The 23,140-nt window shown below is 33.9% G+C and overlaps 1 pseudogene; it reads right to left on the reverse strand.

The window, feature by feature from the left end:
• Positions 1 to 11,594: 11,594 nt before the first annotated feature.
• LOC106559104 lies at positions 11,595 to 12,948 on the reverse strand (annotated as a pseudogene).
• Positions 12,949 to 23,140: the final 10,192 nt, after the last annotated feature.

Consider the following 23,140-nt stretch of genomic DNA (forward strand, 5'->3'; position numbering starts at 1 on the left):
CAGACACCTCTGTCAAATATTTTCTTAACCAAATTATCTAAAACAGTACTTTTTGGCAATGTCTGTCTCTCCATCTGAAAAGGTCTCTGCCTTTTTTACTCTTCAGAGAACCATTTGTTGTTTGACATTACACATAACGGATTTATTTATGTATTTATGTATTTATGTACTTATTTATTTATTTATTTATTTATTTATTTATTACTATTAGTCTTCAAACTAGATGCAAAATCTTTGAGGGGTAAACATTTTGTCTCTTTTTCACCAGCTTCTAGGTGCTCATTAAATACTTGCCGAATGAATAATTAAAAACCCCAAATGCCTTCACTAATATTTATTAGGTCAATTTGTATCATTATTATGTTAACTGTGATCTAAGGTAAGATTTTAGAACATCAAGACTCAAAAGTAAATTTGAGCTTAAAGTCAAAATTCACATCTTTGAAATGGGAATTCAATATCCAGATTTTTAGGCTAAAATGTTCCCAACTGCCATGCCTACCTTTCCCTATCACAAATAAGATGGTTCAAATATTGTACAGATTGTTCAAATATTGTACAGACTTTTCATTCCAAACCTTTGTTTTCCCAGCTCTTCCCACATTTGTAAAGTATAATCTCACAATAAGTGCTTTACTTACTTCTTATAGTAAGTCCACTTCCTTAAGTGAACCTTATTGATTCATGTAACCTTCCATTTCTTGACCTGGGTGTTTGTTACACAGGTTTGTTCACTTTTGGAAAAAATTCATTAAGGCCAACACTTCTGGTTTTTGTCCATTTCCAATTATATTATATGCTTTAGCTAAATGTTTATTTATACAATTGCTTCCAGAAATGAGAAAAACATTTATCATAGAATTCAATTTTATGATCACAACAGAGTAACCCAAACTTCTCTATTGAGAGTATATACTCTTCCAAAAGAATAACACTGCTTACCTTTTCATCTACGCTGTCCTTGTATCATTTATCAAAAATTATAAAGAATGAATTATTGTGTAGTATTGCCTAACTTGGCTATCCTAGACCTCAATAAATGCCTTCTGCAATGCCAACTGTAGAAGGTTTCCTTGTTTCAGAAGATGAAATGCCTGAAACTATTAGGTGCTTTAAAAACTCAGGTATGGGGATCCCTGAGTGGCGCAGTGGTTTGGCGCCTGCCTTTGGCCCAGGGCGCAATCCTGGAGACCCAGGATCGAATCCCACATCGAGCTCCCAGTGCATGGAGCCTGCTTCTCCCTCTGCCTGTGTCTCTGCCTCTCTCTCTCTCTCTGTGACTATCATAAATAAAAAAAAAAAATTAAAAAATAAATACATAAATAAAAAACTCAGGTATGTTCATGTATTATTGTGTAATGATAAAACTGAGCTGATTGGAAACCTAATATGCATAAGAATCTCAGGCTCTTCACTGAGGAATTTGCTAAACACCAAGGAAATACAAAGATGAAGCATCATATGTTTCTTGAATAACAGTTATTGCAAAGTCTCAAGGAATTAAATACTAACATGCACGAGGAATAAGTGTACCTGTAAACAGAGAAGAAAAGAAGAAAAAAAGAAACTCAAACAGAAATAATTGTAGATATTCTGTACTCTACTAATTTAAACAGAGATGGGAGCCAGAAAGATGGTGAGATTTTAACTCCATCGAATCAGTAGTCTTAGTATTGATTACATGTTCCATATAAGTCCAAGTAACCTTGGTCACAGGATACTTCTCTCACCAGGGACAATGATATTACAATAAAGAATCCAGGGGAACCTGGGTGGCTCAGACAGTTAAGTGTCTGCCTTCAGTTTATATCATAATCTCAGGGTTCAGGGACTGCACCCCTCCTGGGATTGAGCCCCATGTCAGGCTCCCTCCTCAGCAGGAAGTTTGCTTCTGCCTCTCACTCAGTCCCTCCTACCACTCTTGCTCTCTCTCTATCAAATAAATAAATAAAATATTAAAAACAAATAAAGAATCCAAATGCAATTTAAGCCATAAGTAAATACAAGGCTACATTTGACATACTAACTTCTCCATGAGAAAGTTCTAAGGTCAAATTTGTTAATTATTTGAATCACTGAACAAGAATTAGGTCAATGTGAGAAATATTTTGAGATGGTATATACTTACATATTTTAAATTTGGTATGTCTACATATCTATGTATTCCCACAGAGAGAACTAAATTTAAGCCTGTTCACTTTAGATTGGAGATACTGCTGTAAACCACTAAAGGTTTGTTTAAAAAACTATTTGCATTGTTAGGTGATTCCTAGAAGCCATTTCACACATTCCTACAGTCATACAACTAGTACCAGGCAATAATGGTCTTTAGAATATTATAATTTTTAAAAATCTTTTATTAAGACATTCTTCACTGGATTTTTTGCTATGCTTATAGTTTTCCAGTCTCTGACTTTTATTTATTTTTATTTATAAACTTGAGTCAGTCTTCTAGGTGATTCACCTCATTCACTTTTCCTGATTCACACTGAATAATTGCTAGGACAGCCACTTGGATTAATTCTCTGAAATAGTTAATTCTCTTGGATTAATTAATTGCTAGTACTCAGGCCACTTTAATGCAGGAAAGGGTTAACTCAGCAGAACTGTGTTGCCCTACATCCTTAAGTTCCCCAGAAAGGCTTAGTTTAATGACTATAACTAAGCTCTTAGAATGTTCTGTTTCATAAGGTTGTTTGTGTATGCCTGAGGCCTTGTGACATACTGTACCAGTTTATCCAAATAGTTTATACTAATAATGTTATTTATGGTGAACACCTGCTTCCAATCTAGGGGTCTGGGGCTTCAGTAACTAAAGTCAGTCACACAGGCACTCTAAGACTACATGATTGGGACTGACCCCAATAATTTCTGGAAAGCCAGGCTCAGTTGAACTTCCCTGGTTGGGAACACTTTGTACCTGTTGCCACACATCATTGCTGGAGGAAGTAAGCTCATTCTCTGCTATTCCACTGGGAGGGATGCCTAGAACCTTACGCCTGGTTTTCTCTAGCCTTTGCTCCATGAACCTTTTCCTTTGCTCATTTTCTCTGTATCCTTTCATTTTAATAAACTGTAACAATGAGTGTAAAAATGTTTGAGTTCTGTGAATCTTTTCTACTGACTCATCAAGATTGAAGGTAGACTTAGGGACTCCTACCACAGCCTTTTTTCAAGATGTACATCTGCAAAGACTTTTTTCACATACTCCCCTGGATGATGCTACAACTTCATTCTTGCTCTTTTCTCTGACAAAGTGCTGAACTGAATATGCTTAGAGCAAAGAAAAAAATGATTGAACAGAGAATTAATTGGTAATAGGAAAAAAAAACCTGTGAGCTATCCTTGCGCCACTCTTAATGTCTCATTGATTTTACCTCATTATGCAACTGAGAAAAAGTTCTTATAAGGAAGGGATCAGTCAACTGACTTTTTTTCTACTTTAATTTTGCATAATATTCTTATTTGTATTCCATGATTTCTTTGCAATAATGTTTTTTTTTTTTTTTTAAGATTTTATTTATTTATTCATGGGAGACACAGAGAGAGAGCAGAGATACAGGCAAAGAGAGAAGCAGGCTCCATGTAGGGAATCCTCGGTCTCGAGGATTAGGCCCCGGGCTGAAGGTGGTGCTAAACCGCTGAGCCACCCAGGGTACCCTACAATAATGGTTTTAGTTTACTTCCCTTTTTGTGAAAATAAATGAAGATAATATGGTTTGTAAATGTTTTCTTAGAAAGCATAAGTAAAGATATCTTAATAGGTAAGATGTACATAATTGAATGAAAGTTTCAGCCTCAATCCTCAAAAGTATGGATTATTTGTGGATAAATTTTGTCATGCTGTCTCCAATGCCCTGCCAAATTCATGTTTTAATATTCTCATCCTCAGTACCTCAGAATGTGACTGCATTTGGAGAAAGGGTCTTTAAAGAGGTAATTAAGGTCACATGTGGTCATTAAAGTGGGCCTAATCCAATGTGATTTGTGTCCTTATAAAAGGAGATTAGGATACACTCAAAGGAAAGATCATGTGAAGACACCATGACAAGGCAGCCAGTTACAACTCAAGAGAGAGAACTCAGAAAAACCTGACTCTGCTCATGCTTTGATCTTGAATTTCTAGCCTCCAGATTTTGGGGGGGGGGGGGGAATTGTTGTTGTTGTTTAGCCATTCAGTTTGTTACTTTGTTATGGCAGCCCTAGGGAACTAATACACTTTCCAGACTATAAAAGTACTGATCGACCTTTAGAATACATTGCAAATGACATGTGATTATCTGCTATACCCACTCGGTGAGGGTGTAATTATCAATCTGATATTACATATTAAATATTGCAAAACAATTTATTTCTTAATGTTTTAGAAAAAATGATATATCAGTTCTAGAGTTTTTTATAGCCCAATTTCTTTTTTTTATTTTTTTTATTTTTTTAAGATTTTATTTATTTATTTATTCATGAAAGACTGAGAGACAGAGAGAGAGAGAGCGCCAGAGACAAAGGCAGAGGGAGAAGCAGGCTCCATGCACCAGTAGCCTGATGTGGGATTCGATCCCGGGTCTCCAGGATCGCTCCCTGGGCCAAAGGCAGGCGCTAAACCGCTGCGCCACCCAGGGATCCCTATAGCCCAATTTCTATATCAGTGATTCCTAACCTATGGGCCATTGCCCAGGTGACTGAAGATTGAATACAGTGAACTTATGAATTCATTTCTATATCATACAATAATTCCTGAGTGAAGAACTAAAACCTATGTAGATCAATATTTTAAACTCTCAAATACATATAGATGACATTCTGAATTCAAGATACAAAACCATTTATAAGTATTTCTGAACACATTGTAGTGCTGTGTCATTAATCAGTGAATTCTAAGAGAAAAGCCATGTAGGAGTCCACATGTTTTCATGTTATAAAAAAACAATTGGGCACCTGGGCGGCTCAGTTGATATAGCATCTAACTCCTGGTTGCAGCTCAGGTCACGATCTAGCGATTGTGGGATTGAGCCATGCATTGGGCTCTGTGTTCAGTGCAGACTCTGCTTCAGATTGTTTCTCCTTCTCCCTCCCCTTTCATTCCTCCCCATTCTTGCTCTTTCTCTCTCTAAAATAAATAAACATCTTTAAAAAAACTAATCATACTAAGCATACAGAATCTGCATAAAGATATCATCTTCAATTTTAAGTAAGGCTGGAAGATGTGTTTTCCCTTTGGAAATATAGCACAGGACATGACCTAGAATCATAGAATAAAAAGGTGTCTTCTGTAGTAGTGATTTTAAAAATCTTTATTTTGCGCATGAAGGGAATAAACCCAAAATACTTTTACTGTTTCTCAGAGTCAAAGATTTAATTATTACTTAACTGAACTACCACCTTAGGTCACTCAATCTAGTAGAGGCAATATAGAGTAATTGTTGCTGACCTCTGGAGTTGGTTTAAATATGTTCAAATTCTAGCTTTACAACTCACTAGCTATGTGATATTGAGAAAATTAAATTAACATCTACATCTCAATTTTAAAACCTATAAAAATGAGGATGTTGTATTCCTCTCATTAGGGCAATTCAGAATTAAAGGAGAAAAAGCATGCAGAGTGTTTGGCACAGGGTCTACTAAAATACCCACTGGACAAAGACTGGTCTGCCATGTTTTCCTAGCATTAAGCTGACTTTTCTCTCGAAGCCCTGTTACTGCCCCCACTCACCCAGTCACCTTCTTCACTGACTGCAGAAAACACAGTGATACTGAGAATGTTCTTGAGACTGAATAAAGCAAAAATCCTCCTGCCCTGGCAGGAAGCAAATGAACTTAAACCCTGCTAATTTCCCTAAAACTAAGTATTTGGATTTATAGCTACAGGATATCTTCTTTCTGTGATGCTCTTCAATGTCTCTTGTGAAATTCCTAATTTTTTTACTTAATCCAAAGTCTTTCATGAAGTCAAAACATGACAATTAAAAAACATTTTGACATTGACTTCAAAATATCTCTCTGTGACTTTATTCTAACAATGCTTTGTGATTATTTTCTTTTTGAAAACAAGTGGTAAATATCACAGAGGAAAAATTAATGTCTGTAAACCTCCTTTTTAAAAAGCACTGATCTTTGCCATCTTTAAATGAGACATAATACTGTTGGGAGAGAGGATAATGTCACCAGGTTAACAATTTAATTTATGAGAGGACATATGCAATTGTATATTGCAGAGGAAATTGTGCTCACTCTAATCTTCAACTAAATCATCATAGAATGATATGGAAATCAGCCCTTTCAAAACTATCAGGCAAATTATTACTTAATCCATCAGATGCAGAACATTTCTTTACTTATTCTCACTCTGAAAATTCAACAGAATACTTTAAATGACTAATAATCAGTTACTTATTAATGTATTTGTAATTATTTTCTTTCATTTTACACTAGTATGTTTTGCCATATTAGATTGTTTTTATCTTTCTTCACTCCCACCCAAACATTTCAGAATAAAAAAAATTACTTTTCTATGGTCTTATGACATTTCCAATTACAGACTATTCTCATTTGTGAGAACAATGGCTGGTAAATTCATAAAACAAGACAGAAGCCCATAAATTGAATAAGATATTTATAGAACATTATTTCAACTGTGTATTGCAGAATATTTGATTGTATAACTAAAATTATACTGAGTACAGAGACAACTGATATGTCTTTAAAAGAAAGCAATGCAAACTGGTAATGTAGTAAATGTTCTTTTTCTTCTTTTTCTTTCTTCTTTTCTTCCTCTCTCTCTCTCTCTCTTTCTCTCTCTCTCTCTTTCCTTCTTTTCAGTTCCTTTTTATAAGGAGGATAATTATAATAGCAATGCATGTGCTAAGAATATCCAAAACTTGAAAATAAGACGAAAGGAAACCTATGATTTTCAGCCTCATCTTGGAGCATTGTTCAGAATGCCTATATATTGTTTCTAGGAACAACATATATTTGTTTGAGGTACTATTTCTTATTCATCAAGGCCCCCAAATTCTGTGAAGTTACTTGTTAACATGTAGATGCAAATTATCTTTGATCAGTAGGAAAGTCACCCAAGAGGTTATAAGTTTCTTGTCCTTGAGGACCATAACTTGTTTTGTATCTAATTTAGTAATATTGTTTCACCATTTAAAAAAATTCATTTATTTTATCATGAAAAACACAGAGAGAGGCAGAGACACAGTCAGAGGGAGAAGCAGGCTCCCTGTGGGGACCTCAGTGCAGGACCCAATCCCAGAACCCTGGGATCACTCCTTGAGCCAAAGGCAGGCACTCAACCATTGAGCCACCCAGGTGTTCCCTATTTCACCATTTTTGAAAGTCCCTGCTCACTTTTCAGTTCTGTCTCTGTATCAGTTTCCTTCATTAATGAGTTAAATCTTTCACTTTATAATGGGAAGTATGTTATAAACACTTTGAAGATGATATATTTATTACTCTTATTTTTATCATGAATACTTTGAATTTAAATTTTAAATTATAATGATAGCTTCAAGTTATGTTTTTATTAAGGAAAATAATAATCATGTGTAAAGTATGGTAGTTCCTGTCTCTAAAGAATAAAAGCAGTTAAAAGAGTAAGAGCAACTCACCTCAGAAGAATCCATTGGACTTAAGATATGCTATCCTTCATTGTAGCTTTATATTAGCAAAGCATCAAGCATCCTAACATTGTCCTAAAATAGGTCCGTCGACTCTATAAACTTCATCTAAATTCCCTCTTGAGGCTTTATCATACTTTGCTAGTTTAATCTATTTTCTTCCTCTTAAAAGAAAGCTACACTTGGTAATTCCTTGGTTTGAAGCCATTCTCCTAACCTTTCAGGTGGCAGGTAATGGTATAAGTAAGTAAGTACAAGTAAGTGCGCCCCTTCAGAAAGGGAATAAAGAGAGGAAAAAGAGGACAAAACTCATAATCAAGATTGATGGGACTGGTCCTTTGGGAACTCTTACCTTTCTGAGGAACGTCTCACAGAGGTAGTATAAGAGGGTCTATCATGAAGAACAGTGAAGAGGGTGGTTGGGAAGTGATCAAGATGCTCATCAGTGATTTACAATTCTGGTTAGAGATCTCCCTGTCTTCAATTTCATCCATCAAATGGAGGTTAACTGAGTTAAGTGGAGGCTTAACCACAAGAGAATATTTTTATCTGAAAGCTTTTTCTGCTTCAGTTGGGCTTCTTTCAGCATTTGCTTAGGTGCTGGCTCCATTTCGCTCACCACTGGTGAGAGTATGGGCACATCTGAGTGAAGGAAAATAGGTCCACAAGAAACTGTTTTAGATGTTTTGGGGTTTGGTTTGGTTTTTTGTTTGTTCTTTCTTGGTTTTTAGCTTATAAACTGTCAGCAAGTAATTGGTAAAGAGTCATTTTGAACATTATTTGTTCCTGTATCAACAAAAGTGCACTCAATAACGTGTGAAAAGAGAAATTTTTACAGATTCATGTCGTTCAGACCTGAAATGGAATTTGACATTCAAAGGCAATGGGTCTCCCTTCATATTTCTTCAAAGGAAGAAACATAGATTGCAAATGTATAGTGACTTACACAAGACCACACAGTCAGTAAGGAGATGGGGAAGGGGCAGCAGATTACAAAGAAACACTTGACTAAAATGGGACAAGCTTGAACTCCAGAGCTCATTTTGCCTTCAAAATTCCTTTTCTCAAATACCAGCAATGACATTACGACAACTACTTCAACACTGTTTATTCTGCAAAGCCCGATCTGGCCTCAGGCTACCTCTCAATCTTGGTACCAAATATTTTCAAGTTCAACAATTTGACTGCTACTGAAAGAAGAACAAAGCACTTCCAAGGATCATAACTATGATTGGTTTTATTTGATGCCTTTGGAATAGACTGCAGATATATTTATCATATTTATGTGTCCCACAGCTCTTGGTCTGAGGTTCAGTTGAGGTATGCATTAGTAACTAAAATTAATTTCCCTGTTCTATTCTGTGACAGCAATTTTGAAGTACTGTAAATTCCAAAACATGTTCATCAACTATAAGTAATTACTAATAAATGACAAGCAAATATTTTATTTTGTGTCTGTAATTAGTAATTGCAGAGTCATATATTTCCTAGGGTGTAAGATGATAAAAATAAATAGTTTAAATCATTTTAAGATTACTTTTTTGTTTTGAATGAAAATTATATAGAAGAATTGAAAAATATAGTGTGCAACACAACTAAATAGATGTCTCCAAGAATTATACCATTTTAATTGAAAATAAAAAAACCTGCATTCAATTCACCAAGCCACACAATACTATCACATCTCTCAATAGGTTTGAACAGTTTTATGCTTTAATATTGCATTTCACTTTTTTTTTAATCCAAGTAATCAGAATCTTTTTTTGAAAATAAGCCATTTATTACTTGGTATGTGGCTATTTATTACTTCTCGGTTACATTTTGCAGTCATGTAATAGAAATGGCAGTGAACAGATCATTTCTCTAGCAATCTGGGAATGAATAATAATGCCATTGAAACAAGTGTAACAGAATGAACAATTAATGGTTTTCAAAGGTATGTTAGTAAATTTGCACTAGAAGTGGAGGCATATCCACAGCTATATTTGATATATTTGTATTTATGTTCCATGTTTTCTGAGGACATCTGCCAAACAAACATGAAGACAGCAGAGATGTGGGAAGAAGTTTAAGTGGACCAACTTTCTCATCTTCCTTACATATGTGTCAATATTTGAATTTAATTTGTAAACTCTAGAATGAGAAGTTTAGTTATATCATGGAAGTAATGCTGTTGAGGAAAAACAGGACTCATAATAAATAATAATTGGAAAAGGCAGGGATGAGGGGAAGGAAGGTAGATGTTAATGATATACACAAAAATTCAAGGCTACATCATGACTTTTAACGACAGAAAGCCTTGATGTTGATTCTTGACTGTTTTTGAAGAAATCATTTTACCTGTTTGGTCCCCAGTCTCTCCTTTATAAACTGAGGAAAATAACAACTTTAAAATACAATGTTTGGGATCACCAAACTCTTACCACACTTCCATTGTTTTGGAAAATTTCTGTCAAGTTTTAAATTCTGCAAGTATCTTAATGTTCTATGCATATTTTAATTTCCATGGGCATTTCTTATCTTGCAGAAACTATGTTTATATTTATAATTTCTTATATTTCTACATGTTTCTATTTATAATTCTATATTTATATGTATCTATACATTCTATTTATATAGTTCTATATTTAAAGCATGTAATAATTTAAAAATATTTATGTTGAAAATTTTAATAATATTAACATTAATTTTTTCAGTCCTTTCCAGGATATTAGGTAAAACCTGGTGCCTCTAAGTGAAAGATTAATGGCCATTTGTTTAGCATTCAGGTAAACAATGGCATAATTCTTAGAACCTAAGACATAAAATGCCAATTCCTTGGTAATAAGCATTTTTTTCAAGGGAAGTGGTTTATAATCTTTGCTTTCATTGATTGAGAGAAGTCCTAATTGAGTTATAAGCTAATGAATCAGTGCAGATAGTTTTTAATAATAGATCACGTTCTAATTTTCTGCACATATTTCAGAAAGATTTTTAAAAATTAACAAATTTGATAGAAGATAACTTCTATCACTTCTGTTTATTTCTATAAATACTAACTCTGAGTTGACAGCATTTATAAAACAATTAATAGAAATAAATTTATGGGATCCCTGGGTGGCGCAGCGGTTTAGCGCCTGCCTTTGGCTCAGGGCACGATCCTGGAGACCCGGGATCGAATCCCACATCGGGCTCCTGGTGCATGGAGCCTGCTTCTCCCTCTGCCTATGTCTCCGCCTCTCTCTCTCTCTCTGTGTGACTATCATAAATAAACTTTAAAAAAAAAAAAAAAAAAAAAAAAAAGAAAGAAATTTATGCAGAAACATGACACTTTTTAGTACTGTTATTCTAATTGATGGATACATAGGCTGATGGGAAAAAATGATTGTTTATCTCATTAAGAAATATATTTCCAATTAATTTTTTATGTTTAATAAGTGCAAATAGTTTTTCATTTATTTGTTTTTGATCAAATATATACTACTAATAATCATAATAAAATCTAGAAAAATTTTCAGTTTACACTTCAGCCTTATGGTCACAGGAAAATTAAAAATTTCTATATTTTGAAAAGAATGAGGCTGCGTTTTTAGATTCCACTATGTATATTTAGAAGTATTATATAACACTTTAATTTATATAGTTTTTGATATTTAAAATATGTTGAAAACTAGTTCTTTTCAGCTATTTAATGTTATGATGAAATTTTTTTAATTTAGTTTTTTTCTCATTAAACTTTTGTTTTAATGGGTCTCAAAATTGTGTGACAGACTTTTAGTCAAGTTGTTTCCATTTAAAAGTACTGATTTTGAAAACTAATGACTTAAAACTGCCACACACACACACACACACAGAAATTGTCCACAAAATATTCTCTGTTCCTTCTGAAGATTTTATGATGCAAATGGCCAATTGGCACAAACAGTTCTGAGAACATGTTCTTCCACCACTTATTAAGACTGGGGTGGCAGGTATTAGGGATAATATTCATTTAGCTTACTGAGCTGTCTGGGCAGACTTGGTGACCTTGCCAGCTCCATCTGCCTTCTTGTCCACTGCTTTGATGACACCCACAGCAACCATCTGTCTCATGCCACAAACAGCAAAACAGCACAGAAGAGGATAGTCAGAGAAACTCTCAACACACATAGGCTTGCCAGAAACCATATCAATATTGGTAGCATCACCAGATTTCAAGAATTTGGGACTGTCTTTCAGCTTTTTTCCCAGAACTACAATCTGTGTTCTTCAGCTCAGCAAAGTTACAAGCAAAGTGAGCTGTATGACAATCCAACACAGGTGCATATCCAGTACTGATTTGGTCTGGATGGATCAAAATAATCACCTGAGCTGTGAAGCCAGCTGCTTCCATTGGTGAGTCATTGCCACGACGAACATCTTTGACAAATAGGTTCTTGACATTGAAGCCCACATTGTCCCCAGGAAGAGCCCTACTCAGAGCTTCATGCTGTATTTCAACAGACTACCTCAGTTGTAACCCTGACTGGAGCAAAGGTGACCACCATGCCAGTTTTAAGAACACCAGTCTCCACTAGGCCCACAGGGACAGTACCAATACCACCAATTTTGTAGATGTCCTGGAGAGGCAGATGCAAGGGCTTGTCAGTTGCACAAGTTGGTGAGAGAATGCAATCCAGAGCTTCAAGCCATGTTGTTCACTGGCATTCTCATCTTTATGGGTGACTTTCCATCCCTTGAACTAAGGCATGTTAGCACTTGGCTCCCGCAAGTTGTCACCATTCCAACCAGAAATTGACACAAATGCTACTGCATCAGAGTTGTAATCAGTTTTCCTAATGTGGGTGCTGACTTTGTTAATGACTCCCTTATATCTCTTCTGGCTATAGGATGGCTCAGTGGAATCCATTTTGTTAACATCAACAATTAGTCGTTTTACACCCAGTCTGTAAGCCAGAAGGGCATGCTCATGGGTCTGCCCATTCTTGGAGATACCTGCTTCAAATTCACCAACATCAACAGCAATAATCAGGACAGCACAGTCAGCCTGAGATGTGCTTGTAATCACGTTTTTGATAAAGTCTCTGTGTCCTGGGGCATCACTGAGGGTCACCTAATACTTGCTGGTCTCAAATTTCCAGAGGGAGATATCAATGGTGATACCACGTTCACATTCAGCTTTCAGTTTTTCCAAGACCCAGGCTGACTTTAATGAGCCCTTTCCCATCTCAGCTGCCTCCTTCTCAAAATTTTTTGATAGTTCCTTTGTTGATCCCACCACATTTGTAGATCAGATGACCAGTAGTGATAGACTTGGCCGATCTACATGACCAATGATGATGATGCTGATATGAGTCTTACTCCTTTCCATTTTGGTTTGGGTTTAGAGGGTTTTTTTTTATAATTACTTTTAGTCAGCAAGTGTTAGAAAACAAATTATATTTGGCCCTTCTGAAGTAGACTATTTGAATGCTTTTAATTTATTCTTTTTTTTGGGTATTTTTTATTGAGATGATAGTTACATACTATGCAAATCCAGAGGTCATGTTTTTAATGAAATGGAGTTCATTAACAAGAGGGTTAACATTAACACTCTTGAGTATTGTGAATATTGCTACTGTTGTGAACATGAATGTGCAGAAATATGTTTGAGTATCTGTCTCACTTATTTTGTGTACACACAGGAATGTAGTTAAGTGGCCCTATGATAATTCTACATTTAAATTTTTGAGGAACCACCAGACTGCTTTCCACAGAGATGAACCATTTACTTTCCTACTTGGCAGTACACCAGGGTTTCAATTTGTCCACATTCTTTCTAATGATGTTATTTTCCACTTTCAAAAAACTGTTATAGCTATCCTAGCAGATATCAAGGATTTTGACTTGCATTTCCCTAACGACTAGTGACATCATGTATCTTTTCATGTGTTTTTTTTGAGCATTTGTATACCTTCTTTAGAAAAATATCTATTCAAGTCTTTTGCCCATTTAAGTAGGTTGTTTGTCTTTTATTATTGAGTTTTTGGAGTTCTTTATATATTCCAAATATTAAATCTGTGTTAGTTAATTTTAAATGTCTACTTGACTGGGCTAACGGATGCTCACATACCTGGTAAAATATTACTTCTGGGTGTGGATTAGCATTTGATTCAGTAGATTGAGTAGAGAGAATCACTTTCAGCAAAGTAGGTCAGTATCATTTAAACCTTGGGGGCTGGTGTGAAACAAAAAGACAAATGGTGGGTAAATTCCCTCACATTTCCTGAGCTGGAATGCCTATCTTTTATCTCAGACATCAAAGCTACTGGTTTTCAGACTTTCAGAACTCTGGGACTTACACCATCAGCATCCCTGTTTCTCAGGCCTTAAGACTCTGAATTATACTGAGGACTTCCCTGGCTCTCCAGCTTGCATATGACAGCCTGTAGAGTGTCTCTACTTCCATATCAGTGTGAGGCAATTACAATAATAAAAGCCATATCTATCTATCTATCTATCTATCTATCTATCTATCTATCATCTATCTATCATCTATCTATCTATCATCATCTATCCAACCATCTATCATCTATGTATTCTCTCTCTCCTATTGGTTCTGTTTCTCTGGAAACCTCTGATGAATACAAAACCCTCATCAGATATGTGATGTGCAATATCTTTCCCATTCTACAGATTGTCTTTTCTCATTCTTGATAATGCCCTTTGATGCACAAAATGTTTTAATTTTAATGAAGTCTAATTTTTTCATCTTTTGTTGATTGAACTTCTGGTGTCATATCCAAAAACCCATTGCCAAATACAAGGTCATGAATATTTCTACCTGTGTTTTCTTCTAAAAGTTTTATGAGTTTAACCATTATATTTAAGTTGTTAATCCACTATGAGTTATTTTTTTGGAGGACTAAAATAGGTCCCCCCTTCATTTTTTTGTTCGTGAATATTCAGTTGTCCTACCACCATTTGTTGAAGGGACTATTTTTTCCTCCATTGAATGGTCACAGAACCTTTGTTGGAATCCATTAGCTATAAATGTATGTGCTTATTTATGGACGCAGCTCCATTTCTTTGATCTATATGTCTATCCTTATGCCAGTACCACACAGTCTTTATTATTGTACCTTTGTGGGTTTTTTTTTTTTTAAGATTTTATGTATTTATTTGAGAGAGAGAGCAAGTGAGTGGGGAAACAGGGGTAGAGAGAGAGAGAGAGAGAGAGAAGCAGGCTCCCCGCTGAGCTGAGAGCCCAGCCCTACACAGGGCTCAATCCCAGAACCCTGGGACCATGACCTAAGCCCAGGGCACATGCTTAACAGCTGAGCCACCCATGTGCTCTATTACTGCAACTTTGTAACAAATTTTGAAATTTGGAAGTGCGAATCATCTTTCTTTTTTTTTTTAATATTGTTTTGATGATTCAGAGCCCCTTTAAGTTTCATATGAACTTGAGAATCAGCTTTCCCACTTCTGAAAAAAAAAAAAAAAAAAAAGGCAATTGGAATGTTGATAGAAATGGCACCTATCTATAGAATTATTTGGGTAATATTTCCATCTTAGAAATAATAAGTTTTCCAATCCATGATTATATGTTACCTTTTCATTTCTTTAGGTCTTTAATTTCTTTCAGTACTGTTTTGCAGTTTTGCAGCCTCTCATTAATTTTTCTTTCTTCCTTTTTCAATTCCTTGAACTTGATTCTTTCCCATTGTCTTCTGTAGTTTTACACCAATGATCCCCTTTAATACCTTTCATTCAGCTGAGTCACAACATTCCCACCCCCCCAGTTTTTCTTCTTATTTAAGCAATGTTTTGTTTAATATCATATGAAAACCAAAGATATTATTATATTTTTAATATGTAGATCTCCCAATTAAGGAAAATTCACAGAAAAATAGAAAGGGCAATTGCTCATAATTCTAAGTGTAAAAACACTGGAAATATAGCTAGTATTCAACAACTATTTTTGAAAAGATACATAAATGAGTGATTTCATGAATTTCTAAATCATAATACAATGTATTTACAGTTAAATCTCTTTTTTAGCCTTTTGCCATAAAATTAGCTAAGTACTTCTAATTATGGCTGGGGATATATTTTATTATTATTATATTATGTTGTCTCATTTATAAATATATTTATACATAATATTCATTATTATACTTTTGAAATTCAGCAGCATATCATGATTTTTTAAGACTCATTCATTCAGAGTTATAGAATTTTAAGGCCTTAGGATTATGCAGAGCAAGACAAAAACATATTTAACTAAAATAATCTAACATATCATTACATTTCATTTATAATTTTAAGACAATGTCCTATCTCAGGATTTTCTTGAAGAAATGAAATTTCAATGAAAATTTTACAAAATCCAATCTCTTTCCAGGAAACATCCTCCCCCATCACTATGCTAAATTGCAACCAGAAAGATTTTTTTTTTTTTTGATCCAAAGTTAACCAGACATTTGTCTTGGTTTTGAAAATTATAAGTTACAAATCATCACATAGTACCAGAACTGGTTCTTGTCAAAGGGATGCAGGAAATTTTGTTAATATCCTAAATCAATTAGTTTACATGAGTAGAAAAAATATTAATAAGAAAGCCATTACAAAAGTATCTGGCCACTCTGAGGTATTTGGTAATGGGAAAATAATGCCACATGATGAAGTAAGAAGGCTGAAATATTCTTCTGATTTTTTGCATTTATTTTTCTGTCTGCTTTCAGAGATACTGTTCATTATACACTATAACATTTTAAAATGTATATTACTCTATATTAATTTATTTAACTCTACTCATTAGTGACAATAAGAAATGATAAGTTTTTAAATTACTGTTACATAACATTGAAATTACTGTTTTTGTTCTTGTGAGTTTTTTTCTGCTTAATTTTTGTTTAGGAGATCTTTATATAAAATAATTAATGGGCCAAAGGGTGCTAAACCTTTTCTGATTATTAAGTAAATTGCCTTTTGTCTATAAAAGTCCCATTTATAAAGAATGGGTTCTAAAGACTATTAAGCTTTAATATGATTTTAAAATTCAGGGTCAATAAATTAATATTTCAATGTTGTTTGAAGTGATTTTTGTTTATGCTCAATGTCATTACGTACACTTCAATTTCAAGTATATGCTTTTTAACAGTCTTCATCCTTCTCTTCACTTGGATCAGAGATTTTTAAACATTTTGAATGTTTATAACATAGCAAATTATTTTAATAATTAAGAATTTTAAGTTACTTACTGCTTTGTTTTTAAGGATTTTATTAATTTGAGAAAGAGAGAGAGCACCTGAAATCATGACCTGAGCAGAAGGCAGATGCTTAACTGACTGAGCCAACCAGGTGCCCCTTAAATCCTTTGCTGTTAACTTTATAAGATTAATAGCAAGTATACCTACGTTTTGAAATATGGAAAATCACAATGTAGCAAGTCTATCCTATTCTATAAACATATTTCTTCTTCAATGGATGATTCCTCTCCTTTTAAGGCAATAATAATGTAGATATTAGCTATCTATTTTTATGGATTTATAAATATTTTCTTAGCACATAATTTTCCTTTTTATGTGTTTTTTATATTAAAAATTCTTTTTATTTTAAAGACAGAATTAAATTGCTTTTTTCTTTGTCATAATTTTTATTACTTCTCAAATAAGAAGGATATGCTTTTTTTAAGGATATGATTCTTTATATATATCCTGCATATTTTAGTTTCTACTAATTTTTAAAAATGTTTACAATTTTAATTTTTAGACACTAATTTTGTTGAAAAAATATCAAACTTTTGTTTTCTAACTATGAAGAGAAGCCAAACTGAGATAAGTTTTAGTAGTATTAGTGTCCAATAGTATGTGTGCATGCATATGTGTGTTCAAACTCTTCTGAAATATTCTACAGAGACATTAAGCTTAACTAATATCAAAACTGACTATGGTAGAGTTTTTTGAGTTTTTTTTTTTTTTTTTTTTTTTTTTTTTTAGTTTTTTGAGTTTTGATTAAATCACTAGTGTATATGAATTCATGAGAAAAATGTTGGGTTGAGAGATGAAATCATGTGTGATACAGCTCCATGCACAGAAACTTTCCCCACACCTACTCAGCTCACTATCCTCCCAGGCTCAAGACTTTGCAAACAATCGTTTTTCTGTCAGAAATCTACAAATGGAAACAAAATCTATTATTTTGCAAAGCAAAATCCTGATAATAGTCCCCAGGAATCCAGAGACAAATGGTGCAAGTCCCCAAATTTCTTTTCTCCCTGCTTTTTGACTCTGTTTATTGCTGACATGTCTTCATTTATAAGTTAAACAATTATCATGATGAACCTGAATACATATACAACTTCCTTCAACCAAATTTTATTAAGTGGAGAAACACATTTATAAATTTTGATCTGTAAATTCTACCTTTCAAAACACATCCTTAAAAATATAACTTGGACCAGTACACAAAGATATAGATGTTTTCTTTGCTACATTGTTCACATTAGTAAAAAATCAAGAACCATGTAAATATATAACAATAATAGGTCAAGTGATTTAGGAAAGAAGTATGTGGAGATTAAAAATGATGAACATCTATGTTTAGCATGCATTACAGTTCGTAATGTATTGTTATGTAAGTAAAGAAGTTTACAGGCAATATGTAGAAGCAAACAATTTTTGTAATATACTACACATATATAATATACATATGTTTATAAATGTATAAAGATATACATTTATTTTTTTCTTGTTTTGAGGTTATAGTAATTCAGATTATTGTATTTTTCTTCAGGCTATACTAATTTTCCATTTATCTGTAATAAATATACAGTGTATATTAAAAATAATATAATTTACCATTTTCCCTTTAGAATCCAATGAATAGGCCAATTTCTTCCATTATGCAATATAATGGAGTTGTCAAAATGAGACACATTTAAGAAGCCAAAGGGCATGATAACAGTACATCAAAGTTAAAGTTAAAAAATAAAATACAAAATAAAATAAAATAAAATACAAAAACATAAATAATTTTATACAAAGATAAATTAATGGCACAATTTTAGCTCGGAGTACCAGTAGCGTGACTTCCCCACTGAATAAAGTCTTGTGATATAAATGGACACGTCATCCAATACCTGTATAGAGTAATAAAAAATGTATTTCGGAGGAGCTTCTTATAGACATTCGATTTTTCATTCAAATCCTTTGCATATAATTAACAATAGAGGCAGAAAGTAGCCTGCAAAAAATTGTACTTGTAATGGGTTTCTTGAGCAATAAAAGTGTTACCTGTTCCCTAAAATGAAGGGCCTTCTTTCCCATTGTACATGCAAGTACCTCATTATGAAGTCCATTATTTTCAGCAAGTGCAAAAGATTTTGGTATCAAAATGGTGACTGTGTAAAGGGCAAGCATGAATAATGTACTCATTCTGGTTATCTATTGCTGCTGCATTACAAACTATCCAAATTTAGAGCCTTAGTGATAGTCATTTACTAAATTATTATGATTGCATGGTTCAGGAATTTTCCAGGAACCAGCTGTCCAATTCTCCTACCCCTTGTGGCATTGATGGTGGTTATTTTGTTTTACCTATATTGTGGATGAGGTAACCATGCTTTATTTGCATACCTGGCACCTTAGTGGAGATGGCTAAATAATGGTACTCTGCTGGAACTGGAGACCAAAGCACCAGCAGAGTGGCATAGGGCAGTTGGAAGTCTTACCATGGAGGTTCACAAAGGGAAGATGGACTGTTCCAGAGAACAAAGAAGGAGCTGCATATACTTTTGGTCACTTTTGAAAGTCACATAGCATTACTTCTGTAATTTTTTGGTTGAAGTAATTATAATTCTTCCCAGACTGAAGAGGAGGGTAGCAGTGTCAAAGAATTTATAACCATGTCTAAAAATTGGCATAAGAGACCAAGAAAGAAAGATGGGAAATGCAGTAGAAGAAACTTGAATGAGTAAATGAAGTATAATTTATCATTGATTGAATGCTAAAATTGAAAACAGGATAAATTACTTATTATGAAAATATATGATATCTTTATCATGTAGAAAATATAGGTATGAAAACAACAAACCTCAAAGAAACAAAATATAATCTTGTTTAAAATGCCAGAGATGCTTCTTTAGTTTTTAATATTTTTATTAAGTGCAGTAGCCACAATTTATAGATCATGGGCTCTATGCCAGGCACTGTATTAAATGCTCTGAATTTATTATCACATTTAATTCATGAAACAATGCAATAGGGATACTAGATTTTATCTCTGTGTCATAGTTTAGAAAACTGACATATGAAAAGGTTAGGTAACACATCAAAGACCACATTACTTGTTAACAGAAATAACCATACTACATCCCCAGGTCATCAGACTCTAAAACACATTGTTTTAGCTACTATATTTTACTACCTTCAATTGTTTTAAAGGATGACTTTTAAAATATCTTCAAGTTATTTTTTTCAAATATGATTACTGAAAAAAAATACCAAATATGATTACTGAAGTATCAGAGAAAATTATCTTTAATAGTGCATGTCCCTGGACTTTTGAGGAACAAAGGTATTCTAAAACTTAATTCAATAACTAAAAGTAAGCTTAGAGTTACAGGAAGAAACCTACTTTATTTTCCATGTTCATTTATGCTAATGTTTACTGAGAATTTCTTTCCTTTTCTTTTTTTTTCTTTTCTTTCTTTTCTTTTCTTTTCTTTTTTCTTTTCTTTTTTCTTTTCTTTTCTTTCTTCTTTTCTTTTTTAAAGATTTTATTTATTCATAGAGACACAGAGAGAGAGAGAGGCAGAGACACAGGCAGAGGGAAAAGCAGACTCCACGCAGGGAACCCGATGGTGGACTCGATCCCAGGTCTCCGGGATCACCCCTCGGGCCGCAGGTGGCACTAAACCGCTCCACCACCGGGGCTGCCCTTACTGAGAGTTTCTATAAAGAAGCTATCATTTTTGAAATTTTGAATCATAGAAACTTTGAGATAAAGGGAACATAGAGGTAGTCAAGGCAAATAACCTAATTTTATAGTCAGTATAATTGTAAAAGTCATGAAAAAGCATTAAAATGATACCTTCTATAGAATAATTCAGAGTACTGAAGTTCTCACTAAAAATTGTAACTTTTCCCAAATCCTCCTATCAACTTAAATTTCCTAAAATAATTGTAACTTTGAAAGTAACTTTTAATATTTGACCTTAAAAGAAACAAAACAAGTTCATGAACACCTACCAAAACTGTTCCTAAAGGAATGAATTTTCCAAGGATTCTGATGATATATTGATTCACTTTTCTTAATATACCCTGAAAACTTTTTGGTTAAAAAAAAAAAAAGCTAAATAAATAAAGTATCAATCATGAATTATACACTAAGATATGAGGCACATTTAGAAGTAATTTGCAACAGGCATGACAAATCTAGGTGATTTTCCTTCAGAAAAGACAATGTAAGTTGGCTTGAAAGGCAAAATTACAGTCTGTCATCTGAAGTTGTTGAAAACTAAAATCATTTAAGCAGGACAGAGAGATTTTCCATAATAAACACAGCATGACAATGCTTTGTTTTTATAGCTCAATAGAAACCCAAATCTATCAGGGAATGAAGCAGGAACTTAAAACTGGTTTAGAGTTTCCATTTTGCAATATTATTTCTATAAATAATTTATTGCTCCAATATTTACATATCTACACTTATTTATGTTACATCCTGATGGTATAGGAAATAGAGTCTCTAAATTTCTCAGTACACCATTCTAGGCTCTTCCTGGACCTGCATTTGGTATTTTTTCCCAAAGCAGAGATCTTAACCTAACCACATGAGGCCAAAAATTTCACCTTCAATAAATTCATTAGCTATTCTGAAATTGTTGCTCAATTTGAACCATCAACTTAGTTTGAGCTTACAACTATTTCCTGTGGGAGACTTGCTTCCTTTAAAGGATCACCTAAAAAGTCTCTTCCTCCCTGAAGCCTTCCTTCATACATTTACTTTACTAAAATTATTTCTTTCTTCATATATTAACACTGTCAGTTAGCAGATCCCTTTGAACTCATTGAGGGAGAGACAAAGTCACTTTTATCTTGTATCCAGCAAGGTCCTTAGCACTCTGTATTGCTCATTATAGGTTCTCAGTAAGTACATATTGTGGCAGATAAAAAGAAAGAAAAGAACATAAAAGAAGGTAGAAAAAAAGTGTAAACACAAAATTCTGATATTAGGTAATGGATAAAACTAGTATCAGACATAATTCATGTCCTGTGCAAGACTGAATAGCTATAAAGTTCTTAGATTGTGACCACTAGGAGAATAGGCACCATGTCTGTCTTGCTCAGTATGTTTTCCAAAATTCCTGGAAGATAATAGACTAAGGAAGTTGAGAAATCTTTTTTTTTTTTTTTTTTTTTTTTTTTTTTAGAAATCTTAAAGTATGCAGTTGGCAAGCTGGAGATCCAAAAGTGTCAATGGTTTAGTTCTGGTCCAAAAGCCAGTAGGCTCTAGAAACAAGGATCTCCAAAGCTTTAGTTTGTGTTTGAAGGTAAGAAACAAACAAACAAACAAACAAACAAAACAAAAACAATCCACAATCTCATCTCAAATAGGCAGAGAAATCTCCCTCTTTTTCTCAGTCAGGATTTTCATTCTATCCAAGCCTTCAACTGATTGAATGAGGACCACTCAAATTAAGGAGGGCCATCAGCTTTACTCAGTCTACCAATTCCAATATTAATCTCTTCTGAAAATACCTTCACAAGAACACCCAGAATGATGTTTTACCAATTATCTGGACACCCCATTGCTCCGTCAAGTTGACTCATAAAATTAATAATCACAAGTCCATCCCTTGTTAACTTGCCACCCATACGTAGCTTCTTAAACCGCACTTAATCTCCAAGTAAGGACAATAACAAGGCCACAATTCCACCCACCATGATACGACTAGCCTGCTACAGCTGGAAATGCACTAAAATTCCCCAGAAGATGAGGTAAAGTTCTTGAATTATATTTACTTTTCTTTTTGATATAACTTAAATATTATAAAGTCAATATTCCTTATATTACGTGATCAGGGAACAAAAGAAAATAAAAGACATTGGCATTGCATACATACACACACGGACACACACACAAACATATTCGTAACAAAATAATGAGGAAATGCTCATGACAATTACAGTCCTCCTTTTTGTAACTAGGCACATAGTCATAGCTGGTATTTATAGTCTTTATTTTCTAATATCCATTTGATATTCCCATTGGCTTCAGCAAGCACCTCAAGTGGTGGTGGTTCTTTACTTGGTACTATGTCTCAAATCTTAATTTCTGAAGAGTCTGGACCACTAGTAATCCTGCCTGGATTGAGTTGTTATAGATTTGCATTGACTTAATTACGAGGCATAGAAATCCTAAGAGACAACCTAAGCAATCCTGTATTCCAGTCATGTTCTCTCTTACCTCCATTGTAAGAAGCAGTCCAGTTTCCTCCTGGTAATCAGGATCAATCATCCCAGCCAGTACATTAACTCCCTTTTAGTCTATTGATTCAGAGGTATAAGGAACAC

This window comes from Canis lupus, chromosome 8, assembly GCF_011100685.1.
Source record: "Canis lupus familiaris isolate Mischka breed German Shepherd chromosome 8, alternate assembly UU_Cfam_GSD_1.0, whole genome shotgun sequence".
In the NCBI taxonomy this organism is placed as follows: domain Eukaryota; kingdom Metazoa; phylum Chordata; class Mammalia; order Carnivora; family Canidae; genus Canis; species Canis lupus.